Below are 10,126 nucleotides of genomic sequence, written 5' to 3' on the forward strand. Positions count from 1 at the left end.
AGGCTGAGTATCTGGAGCCAAGTCAATACAGAAATCAATATCCCGATCAGGTGGCATACTTGGAAGATCTGAAGGAAATACATCGGAGAACTCCTGAACTACTGGCACTGAATCAATAGCCGGAGTCTCTACAGTAGTATCTCGAACATAGGCTAGATAACCCGATTAAATGAACTAACCGACGAACCCTTCCACTCCAGCCTACGCAAAGATGGAATAGCCAAGGTAACAGTTTTGGCATGACAATCTAGAATAGCATGATATGGAGATAACCAGTCCATACCCATAATAATTTCAAAATCGGTCATCTCGAGAAATAAGTGATCTGCTCTAGTTTGATAACCATAGAATGTAATAATACAAGACTAGTAAATCCGGTTCACAATAACAGAATCGCCTATAGGAGTGGACACATAAATGGGAGTACTCAAGGACTCACGAGAAACACCAAGGAATGGAGCAAGTAAAGATGACACATATGAATACGTGGATCCTGGATCAAATATTACTGAAGCATCTTTGCCGCAAAGCATAGTACCAAGCTGGAGCACCAACTAGTTGGCCTCCGCCTGGCTAACCTCTAGCTCTAGGACGACCCCTACCCACCTGTCCTCCACCTCTTGGTGGTCAGACTACTGGTGGAGCAACTGGTCTGGTAAGCATAGGTTGCCGACCCTGCTGTACTGGTCTACCCCGAAGCCTGGGCAAAACCTCTGCATGTGACTGGGATCCCCGCACTCGTAACAACTCTTCGGTGCGATGGGCTGCTGATTAAGTATCTGGCCCTGGGAACTGAATACCCACTGGGAGGACCCTGAATAGCTGGTGGGCGGTAAGAACTCTCTGGTATAGCACTGAGATAAGGTCGCACTGGAGCACCTCGAGGAGGTGGTGGTGCTGGAAATGGGGGTCTTTTGGACTGCCCCCTTACGAACTGACCACTGCCCCCTGACGGAGCACCTCTGAATTCTCCAGAGTACCAGAACCGCTTATTTCTCATAATCTGCTCTCGGCTCCGCTGACGCACACCCTCAATCCTCCGGGCTATCTCCACTACTAGCTTATAAGAAGTACCCATCTCAACCTCTCGAGCCATAGTGACCTGAATACCAGTATGTAAACCAGCTACAAACCTCCGCACTCTCTCTACCTCAGTAGGGAGTATCATAAGTGCATGGCGAGATAATTCAGAAAACTTTGCCTCATAACCGGTCACTGACATCTGACCCTGCTGGAGCTGCTCAAACTGAAATCGCAACTCTTCCCTCTGGGAGGGTGGAATATACCTGTACAGGAAGATACGGGTGAACCTGTCCCAAGTCATGGGAGGAGAATCTGCTGGGCTGCCAAGAACATAAGACTGCCACCATCTACGGGCTCTGCCCTCTAGCTGAAAAGTAGCAGAGTCTACCCTATGAGACTCCAATATCCTCATGTTATGCAGTTTGTCCCTGCAACGATCAATGAAGTCCTGTGGATCCTCATATCGCTCACCCCCAAAGACAGGAGGATGCCGTCTAGTCCATTTGTCCAATAGTTTCTGAGGATCAGTGGCTACAGCTGGCCGGGGCTCGGGTGTAGCTGCTGCCACTGGTTGGGCTCTAACCATGGATAGTGCACCCTAGGTCTGATATACAGTAGCTGCCTGCCTATGAGCCTATGCGGTAGGGGTCTGTGCTCCCTCGTCTGCCTGAGATGTGGCTGGGTCTGCCGGAAATAAACTGGTCTGAGTCTTATTATCCATGAACCGCAGCATATGACCCATGACATCCTGAAATCCCGGTGCAGATGTGAAATCCACCGGAGCTGGCCCTGCCACATGCACCTCATCCTGTTCCTCAACAATGGGGTTCTCTACTGGACCTACTGGCGGCATCCTGGGACGTCCTCGCCCTCTACCACGGCCTGGAGCCCTCCCTCGGCCTCTATAAACTGGGGGAGTAGCTCTTCCCTGGACTGAAACCTCATTCGAGCGCGTTCTCACCATCTGTGAGAGAATAAGAGAATGATATTTAGTACTACATTAATTGCACGATGGAATATGAAGAAAGGTAATTTCCTAACACCCTATATCCTCTCGAAGATAAGTATATACGTCTCTGTACCGATCCACAAGACTCTATTAGGTCTGCTCAAAACTTGTGAGACCTACGTGAACCTAGTGCTTTGATACCATATTGTCATGGCCCAATTTCACCTATAGGTCGTGATGGCGCCCAACACTACAGCTAGGCAATCCAACATAATAAATTAAGCATACATTGACAAAATTTAAAACCAAGAAAATAATACAACACCAAATTCTACCAATGTGTGTGCCAAGACCTGGTGTCACAAGTGTATGAGCATCTAGTAGATTATACAAAGCCTCAAATAATACTTTCCGAAATAAAAATAGAAAGAATTGAAAATACAAGGAGAGACACTAGTAGCTGCAGAACGACTCAGAAAGGTAGCTCACCACTATACCCCTAGATAACGTGGGTGTAAGGCGATAGGATCCCCACTAGTACTTGCCTCAGGTCCTGCACAAAAAAGTGCAACAAGTATAGTATGAGTACGTAAACAATGTGTACCCAGCATGGGTCAATAGTAATAACGAAAATACAACTAGAATATCTAAATCAGCATGATTCACAGAATTTACAATAATTTATTTAACCAGCAGAAACAATCATATTCCTTCAAATGCAACAATTCTCAATATATTAATTAAATTCCTTAAATTCAAATAATTTCCAATTTATCAATTAATCTCATTTACAGGAATAACAATTAATTCCTTAACAAGGAGGAATAACAATTCATTAAATTTCAAGGACTCTCCAATTTATCAATTAGCTTCGCAAGCTTAAATAAACTATTAAAGTATTGTGTATTTATTATTATTAAGCACGATTTCTGCCGAGGACGTATGACCCGATCCAGAGTGTCGTGTACACTGCCGAGGGACGTGCGGCACGATCCATAGATGCATCTATCCTGCCGAGGCGTTCGGCCCGCTCCACAAGAAAGGATGACATTTTCGTATGTGCCTCCGGAAGGAGAGTATATTTATTATAGGATATATTCGGGAGGAAGAATAATTTCTTTTGACAATTAATTAATTTAAACAGAAAATCAAGCATATGAGATTTCCATCCTTTAATATCTTTATCTAACAATTCACAATATATTCATATATATAATTTAATATTAATTAAACAAGGAATACAATTTACACAAGTAATTCATGCTTTGAGTCCTAAACTACCCGGACTTTAGTATTAATAGTAGCTACGCACGGACTCTCGTCACCTCGTACGTACGTAGCCCCCGCAATTAGCAACAATTATTCAATTTAATCCCTATGGAAAAATTTACCCCTCACAAGATTAGACAAAAGACTTACCTCATCTTGCTCCAATTTAATTCACTAGAAGGCCCTTTCCACGATTATCTAACTTTGTCTAGCTCGAATCTAGCCAAAACAATTCGATACAATCGCTAAACATTAATGGAATCAGATCTATAAGAAAATACTACATTTTTAATAAAAATTTTGAAATTAATTAAAAATTTGTCTGTGGGACCCACGTCTCAGAATCCGGCGAAAGTTACAAAATATTAACGCCCACTCTTCCATGAGTCTACCCATACCAAAATCACTAAATTCCGCTAACAATTCGGCCCTCAAATCCTCAAATCTATCTAAGAGGGTTTTCAAACTTTTCCAACTCAATTCACCAATTAAATGATAAAAACAGTGATGGATTCGGGTAATATAACCAATATTGAGTTAAGAACACTTACCCCATTGTTCTCTCTGAAAATCTCCAAAACATCGCCTAAATACAAGCTCCAAATCGTTAAAAATGGAAAATGGGATGAAGTCACATTTTCAGAACTTAAACTCTCTGCCCAGTGATTTCTTCTACGCGATCGCGAACTTCCTCAGGCGATCGCGTAGCACAAAAATTTCTGCCCAAACATTAACCCTACGCGATCGCATCAAGCTCCACGTGATCGCGATGCACCAGGTTCCGACTCTACGCGATCACATCTCTCTTCACGCAATCGCGTAACACAACACGTGGCCCAGCTTCCTCTCAAGTTTCCCCTACGCGATCACAAACAATAACACACGATCGCGATACTCACTGGCCAATCTTACGCGATCGCGGACGTGTCCACGCGATCGCAGTGAACAAATTCCCAGCTGCCCAAAATTAACCCTACGCGATCGCAACCCTATTCACGTGATCGCGTAGAACAAATCCACATCTGCCTAAATTGCTCTACGCGATCGTAGACCAACTTATGCGATCGCGTATAAGGATACCAGAAGAAAATACAAGCAGTTATCAGCAGTGTTCCAAAGGCCAAAAGTGATCCGTTAGTCGTCCGAAACTCACCGCCCCACGGGACCTCGATCAATTATACCAACAAGTCCCAAAATATCAAAATAACTTAGTCGAAGCCTTAAATCACACCAAACAACGCTGAAACCACGAATTATCTCCCAATACAAGCTTAATGAAATTTAAGATTTCCAACTTCTACATTATATACCGAAACCTATCAATTCAAGTTCGATTGACCTCATATGTTTGCACACAAGTCATAAATGAAATAACGGAGCTATGAAAATTTTTGAAACTGGATTCCGACCACGATATCAAAAAGTCAACTCCCCGGTCAAACTTCCAAACTTAAATTCTTATTTTAGCCATTTCAAGCGTAATTTAACTACGGACTCCCAAATAAAATTCCGAACACGCTCCTAAGTCCAAAATCACCATACAGAGCTATTGGAACCAACAAATCCTGATTCCGAGGTCGTTTTATGAAAATGTTGACCAAAGTCAACTTGCCCTTTTAAGGCTAACTTAAGAAACCAAGTGTCTCGATTTCAACCCAAACGCTTCCAAATCCCGAACAAACCATTCCCGCAAGTCAATAATCATTAAAAGCACATATGGGAAGTTTTATTTTAGGGAACGGGGTTCTAAAAGTTAAAATGACCGATTGGATCATTACATAAATTTTAGAAAAATAACTCAAATTATAATTTTGTCTAATATAATATATATTTTTAAAGAGTAAAAAAGTCGAATGATATTCTGCTAAGTGTATTCGTGCTCTTAATATAAATAGTCTCAATAAACGTGCATCGTACGTCATTACACGTGAATTATCGCGAACAAACATTTAGGTAATTCTTGTAATTGTTATCATTTTTTTCTGGAATAGTAAATTATTTGTTAGGAAGAGCATTTATGTTTGATGAGAAAATTCATCCAAAAAAAGTTATGTAACTCTTATTATTTACTTGAAAAAATCAATCAATCATTCGTTAGAAAGAGAATTGATAGATACTTCTCACTCTCTAATTTAGTTAACTGTCACGACCCAAATTTTCCTTCTGTGTGACATCATGACAATACCTAGTCTCTACGACTAAGTAAGTCTAACATTGCGGAATAATGAAATGAAAACATAAATTTAATGACCAACTGTTCAAAAATACATAGCAATCTCAAAATCCGGAACATCGTGAATCACAAACTATAGGAGGAAAATCTAGTGTCTCTATACACCAGAGTCTATCAAAGAAAAATACATAAGATAATGGACATGTGGAAGAATAGAAGGGTACTCCGAGGTCTGCGGATGCGGCAGATATACCTTAAAATCTCCAAAGCTGTCCCGGCTAACTGATAGTGCGGTTGATAAGGAGTACCTGGATCTGCACACGAAAAACATGTGCAGAAGAATAGCATGAGTATACCACAATCGGTACACAGTAAGTGCCAAGCCTAACCTCGGTCGAGTAGTGACGAGGTCAATTCAGGGCCCTACAAGTATATATATAATAAAATAAGATAGAGTGTAATACCGTCGTAAAATAAAGACTGAAATTTAATAAGAATGAAATCATAGAAGGTAATAGCTCAGTACACAGAAACACAATAGAGGATCTCCCGGAATACCGTTCTGTAGTCCCAACGTAAATATGCAGTACAGGGGGATCTCCCGGAATACCGTTCTGTAGTCCCAAAGTAAATATGTAGTACAGGGGGATCTCCCGGAATACCGTTCTGTAGTCTCAAAGTAAATATGCAGTACATGGGGATCTCCTGGAATACCGTTCTGTAGTCCCAAAGAAAATATGCAGTACAGGGGGATCTCCCGGAATACCGAGAGACCACACAAGCCAATACTCGACTCGGCTCAGAAATATCCGATATCACAAACTGGCTGACTAAGGCCTGAACATCCAACGCCAATGGCCTCTCTACTGCTGGTAGATATGCTAAACTCCCCAAACTCGCAGCCCGGCGACTCAAGGCATCGGCCACCACATTGGCCTTCCCATGGTGGTACAAAATGGTGATATCATAATCCTTAAGTAGCTCCAACCACCCCCTCTGACGCATATTAAGATCCTACTACTTGAACAAATTCTGCAAACTCCAGTGATCTGTGTAAATTTCACAAGGAACATCGTACAAATAATGATGCCAAATCTTAAAGGCATGAACAATAGCTGCTAACTCAAGGTCGTGGACAGGATAGTTCTTTTCGTGCACCTTCAGCTATCTGGATGCGTAGGAAATCACCCTACCGTCCTGCATCAACACCGCGCCGAGACCAATCCGCGATGCATCACAATATATAGTATAAGACCCCGAACCTATAGGCAATACCAATATTGGGGTTGTAGTCAAAGCTGTCTTGAGCTTCTGAAAGCTCTCCTCACATTCCTTTGTCCACTTGAATGGAGCACCCTTCTGGGTGAGCCTGGTCATAGGAGCTGCAATAGATGAGAAATCCCTCTACAAATCGACGGTAATACCTCGCCAAACTAAGAAATCCCCGAATCTCTGTAGCTGAGGATGGTCTGGGCCAACTCTGTACTTCTTCAATCTTCTTCGGATCCACATGGATCCCCTCACTCGATACTATATGACCCAAGAATGCCACTGAGTCTAGCCAAAACTCACACTTTGAAAATTTTGCATATAACTTCTTTTCTCTCAAGATCTGAAGCGCAGTCCTCAGGTGTTGCTCATGATCTTCCCGAGTTCGGGAGTACACCAGAATGTCGTCAATAACCACAATGACAAATGAGTCAAGATAAGGCTGGAACACACTGTGAATCAAGTGCATAAAATCTACTGGGGCATTGGTTAGCCCAAAAGACATAACAAGAAACTCATAGTGACCATATCTGATCCTGAAAGCAGTCTTAGAGATATCTGGCTCCCGAATCTTCAACTGATGATATCCTAAATGTAAGTCAATATTGGAAAACACTCTGGCACCATGTATTTGATCAAATAAGTCATCAATACGCGGGAATGGATACCAGTTTTTCACTGTGACTTTGTTCAACTTGCGGTAATCAATACACATCCACATAGAACCATCCTTCTTCTTCACGAATAAGACAGGAGCACCCCAAGGTGACACATCAGGCCGAATAAATCCCTTATCAAGCAACTTATGTAACTTCTCCTTCAACTCTTTCAATTTAGGAGGAGCCATATGATATGGAGGAATAGAGATGGGCTGAGTGCCCGGCAACAAATCAATGCCAAAATCAATATTTCTGTCGGGCGGCATGCCCGGAATATCAGCTGGAAACATATCTGGAAAGTCCCTCACTACTGGAACTGACTCGACTGTAGGGGTATCAATACTGACATCTCTCATATAAGCTAGATACGCGTCACACCCCTTGTCAATCATTCGTTGAGCTTTAAGAAAAGAAATAACTCTGCTAGAAGTATACTCTAAGGTACCTCTCCACTCTAATCACAGTAAACCTAGCATAGCTAGCGTCACGGTCTTAGCGTGACAATCAAGAATAGCATAATGGGGTGAAAACCCGTCCATGCCCAAAATAATATCAAAGTCCACCATGCTGTGCAATAATAAATTGGCTTTGGTCTCAAAACCACTAAGAGCAATCAAACATGACCGATACATGCGGTGCACAACTAGAGAATCTCCCACAGGAGTAGACACATAAATAGGGGAACTTAAAGAATCCCAAGATACGCCCAAATATGGAGCAAAATAAGAGGACACATAAGAATATGTAGAGCCTGGGTCAAATAATACTGACGCATCTCTATAACAGACCGGGACAATACCTATAATGGTAGAATCAGAAGCAACTGCCTCTGTATGAGCAGGAAGGGCATAATATCTGGCCAGGCCTCCCCCTCTAGGGCGACCTCTACCTCCTCGACCTCCACCTCAGGCTGGATGAGCAGGTAGGGTGACAGCTGGTGCTGTAATCATAGCTTGAGGACCCGGTGGAGCACGTTGTGGCTGAGAAGTCTGTGGAGGTGCACTCTTCCTAAATCTGGGGCAATCCCTCACCATATGGCAAGTGTCGCCATAATCAAAACAAGCTCTGGGAGGGCGTGGCTGCTGTGACTGGCTCAGGCCATGTCTGCTGGACTGGCCTCTAGGAACACCCCGAGCAAGAGGCACACTAGATACTAGCGGTGTATAATAAGGCTCTTGGGGCCTAGAAGGAGCTGGAACACCACTAGCGGCTGGAAGAGCTGAATGAATGGGAAGACTCACATAACCCCTACCATCGCGAGCTGCTGGGACACGAGCTACCGAATAATTACCAGTCTCCCGAGACCTCTTGGCCTCCCTCTCCTCTCTATCCCGGGCAAGCATTCCATCTAATCTCCTAGCAATACTCACAACCTGATGATAAGAAATATCCATCTCCAACTCCCTGGCCATACTAATCTGGATGTTGGGGTGGAGTCCCTCAATAAACCATCGAACCCTCTCTCGAACTACGGCGACCAATGCCAGTGCATGTTAGGCCAAATCACTCAAGTGGACTGCACACTCTGACACAGTCATAGATCCCTGGCACAACTGCTGAAACTTCGCGTGCCATGAGTCCCTGAGGCTCTGAGGGACATACTCTCTCAAAATATGTCTGAGAACTGAGTCCATGTCAATAAAACTGCCTCATCCGGACTACTCAGCTCATAAGCATGCCACCACTGATAGGCTGCTCCTCTAAGCCGGAATGTAGTAAAAGAAACCCCACTCGTCTCCGCTATGCCCATAGAACGGAGAATACGATGACACTCCTCCAGAAAACCCTAAGCATCATCTGTAGCTAATCCGCTGAAGGTAGGTGGGTGGTACTTCTTGTACCTCACAAGTCTGAGCTGTTCCACCTCATAAGTTGTTGCCCTAACCTCGGGCTGAGCTGGAGCTACTAGCTGCATTAGTACAATCTCTAGAACCTGGTCGACCTGAACCCTCTGCTCTGGAGTACCGACAACGGGAGTCTATGCTCCTCCCCCGGCCTGAGATTTGTCAAGATCAAGTGGAATCAATCCAGCCTGAGCTAAGGTGCTAAACATGCTCAGAAACTGGGCTAGAGTCTCTTGGAGGGCTGGTGCAGAAATAGATACCTCAGGTGCCTGCCGTCCAGCTGGAGCTACTGGGGGCACCTCTGTAGAAGCTCGTGCGGGTGCTCTGGCTGCACCACGTGGACGTCCTCGGCCTCTACCCCATCCCCGACCTCTCGCGGCTCTAGCAGGGGATCAGGTACCTGGTCATCAGATCCACTTGTACGTGTCCTCACTATCTGTGAGAAAATATAATACAGAAGTTTAGAATTTGTTTGATGGCAACAACTATCGTACGACAAGGAATCAAAGTAGTTAAATTGTCCTAATAGTTCCATAGCCTCCCGAAGATAAGTACAGACGTCTCCATATCGATCCGCGAAACTCTAATAAATCGGCTTGTGACTCACGACACCTATGAACCTAGAGCTCTGATACCAACTTGTCACGACCCAAATTCTCCCTCTGTGAAATGTCGTGACGGCACCTAGTCTCTACGACTAGGTAAGCCTAACATTGCAGAATAATGAAATGAGAGCATAAATTTAACAACCAATTGTTCAAACATACACAGCAATCCTAAAACCCGGAACATTGTGAATCACAAACTATAAGAGGAAAATCTAGTGACTCTATACATCAGAGTCTATCAAAGAAAAATACAGAAGATAATGGACATGGGGAAGAGTAGAAAGGGACTCCGAGGTCTGCGGACGCGGCAGATATACCTTGAAGTCTCCAAA

The sequence above is a fragment of the Nicotiana tabacum genome, chromosome 24 (assembly GCF_000715075.1).
Source record: "Nicotiana tabacum cultivar K326 chromosome 24, ASM71507v2, whole genome shotgun sequence".
Lineage (NCBI taxonomy): Eukaryota > Viridiplantae > Streptophyta > Magnoliopsida > Solanales > Solanaceae > Nicotiana > Nicotiana tabacum.